Here is a 2,542-nt window from a genome sequence, read left to right as displayed (position 1 = left end):
TCATAAGCCGTATAGCGAATCAGCACATGCTCAACAGTGTCTGGCTCTTGACAGTGATACACAAACCGGTAGGATGCTTGCCTGTCCTACTCAGGGAACAATTGAGTCCAGTATGGTCCATTCTCATGCGAGTAAAGGCTCTTTCTTCCCCTGCGCTCCTGCCCATGGATCTATATGGACCAACACTACTATGCATCTGATACAAATGTCGTCCAGTATCACAACGATTCCAATAATTCTGCCTTAGTTTATACACATGACTCTTAATGATAGGCTTGATTTTATGTTTGCTTATTTCGACAACCACATCAATTGATGGCCGACTAAGGGAATTTTTAACCAGCGAATGAGCCATTTCATTACCATCCACCCCAACACGTGCAGGAACAAAATGAAGGAAACGCTCACATCCTTCCTGGTATAGAAGATGCTATATAGAATAACCTGTCTGCAATCTGATTTAGCAGATGTCATGCTTTTCAGTGCAGAAAGGCTGTCAGAGGCTACCACAATGTTGCAACACTGTAAAGTAGATTCAGCCCATTCCATCGCTAATTATATCGCTATGAGTTCCGTGGTGAAGACAGAGAGATGATCTGTTAACCTCTTCTTGACCGCTATCTCCAGGTCAGGTATGAAAAAAGCAGCGCCTGTTCTCAGGATCCGTAGACCCATCGATGTAAATAAACACATCATATGAATGCTTATCAATGAACTCTTGAACAATAAGCTGGGGTGCCTAATATCAGCAGGAGCCGGAATAAGCCTCCAAGGAGCTATAGGTGACAAAGCTACCGAAGGTTTCACTTTAAGATCTCTTATTCCAGCAAGTTGCGCTTTTTCATTTCCTACCCAGCTAAAACCCTGATCGCCAGCCTCACGATATTCCCCACATCCTCTAAGAATTTCCTTCACTGGGTGTGTGCTTGTAGGACCTGGCACATTTATCCAGTAAGCCAACTTAAGCTTTAACCTCCGGATCCGTAGTGGCATTCCTCCCAATTCAACCTGCATTGCAGAGACATGGGAAGTCCTAAAAGCCTTACAGCAGATACATCAAGTTTCTTTAAGTTAGTTTCAGCTGAAGACATGTAAGCAATACAGCCATAATCAATAGTTGCCCTCATTATAGCCCAATACATATTCAGACATATTCAGGAGAGCCTTTCTGCTAGCTCCCCAGTCCTGGCCAGATAGACAGTGCAGCAGATTATTCACCTTTTTGTACTTACAAAGTTTATTTGTAGAGCACAATTCAAACCCAATTCAAAGTGCTTCAAACAAAGGCGAAAAATGCATCAAAAATCACACAGACATGAGAGAAATCACTAAACAGTCTCTCAAGAGGGGGAGACCTAAACGAGAAGAGTGCAAAGAAAATCCTTTCAGTCATGTGCACAGCTAAACAAAACCATTTTTTGCTTAGATTTGAACACTGTCAGAGTAGAACCTGTCTCACATCTTCAGGAAGACTGTTCCAGATTTTAGCTGCATAAAACTGAAACGCAGATTCCCCATGTTTAGTCCTGACTCTGGCAGCAGGAGGTCGGTCCATGTTTAGTCATGTATAGTTGGACACTATATTTTAGATTTTGGCAATGTTTTTTAGATGGTAAAAAGCTGTTGATGTTATTGATTTGACGTGGCTGTTAAAGTTCAAGTCTGAGTCCATTATCACCCCCAGATTTCTAACTTTGTTTGTAGGTTTTAGAGCGAGACTCTGGAGGTGACCGCTAACACTTTCTCTTTGTTTCTCCAAAGACGATGATTTCAGTCTTGTCTGAGTTCAGCTGGAGAAAGTTGTTTTGCATCCACACACTGATCTGTTGCACCAGAAGGAGGCCCTCTGGCACCAGCAGGAGGCCGGTCCACACACTGATCTGTTGGATGCAGTAACAGAGTGAATCCACTGGTCAACATTCACCTGCCGACAGTGAAACATAGATCTGACTCGTCTGCATCATTGTGATAGGACACATTTTCACTGCGTATCAACTGACCTAACGGCAGCATGTAGAGGTTGAACAGAAGGGGTCCCAGGACTGACCCTTGGGGCACCCCACAGGTCAGGGTCTGAGACACAGCTAACAATTTCAACAAAGTACTTCCTGTCTTCCAGATAGGACCTTAACCAATTTAGAGCAATTTTGCGCCATTTCTGTTTGGCCCGGCGGCACTCCCTTTTCTGTGCCCTGACCAAATCATAATTTCTCCATGGAGCCTTCTGCTTCTTTTCTAAAATGTTTACCCTTCATAGTTGCAATGGTGTCCAGAACATTCAAAACACTAGATGTAATAGTGTGAGTGCAACAAATCATTTACGTTAGAACATGAGACATTTTCAAACTTTATCATTTCCATAAACAGTGCACCTGTGCCATCATTTATGTGTCTCCTCTGAACAGCTGCAGGAGCAGCCGGTGGTTTGGGAAAAACAGACATGTCAAAGAAGACACAGAAATGATCAGACAGAGCAGCATCAACCACATTGACATTTGATATATTTACCCCTTTGTAATTACGGGATCTAGAGTGTGCCCTC

This window comes from Eucyclogobius newberryi, unplaced genomic scaffold, assembly GCF_026437365.1.
Source record: "Eucyclogobius newberryi isolate DKJ021-1_F unplaced genomic scaffold, fEucNew1.0.hap1 SCAF_17, whole genome shotgun sequence".
Classification (NCBI taxonomy): Eukaryota; Metazoa; Chordata; class Actinopteri; order Gobiiformes; family Gobiidae; genus Eucyclogobius; species Eucyclogobius newberryi.
This window is presented reverse-complemented; position numbering follows the sequence as displayed.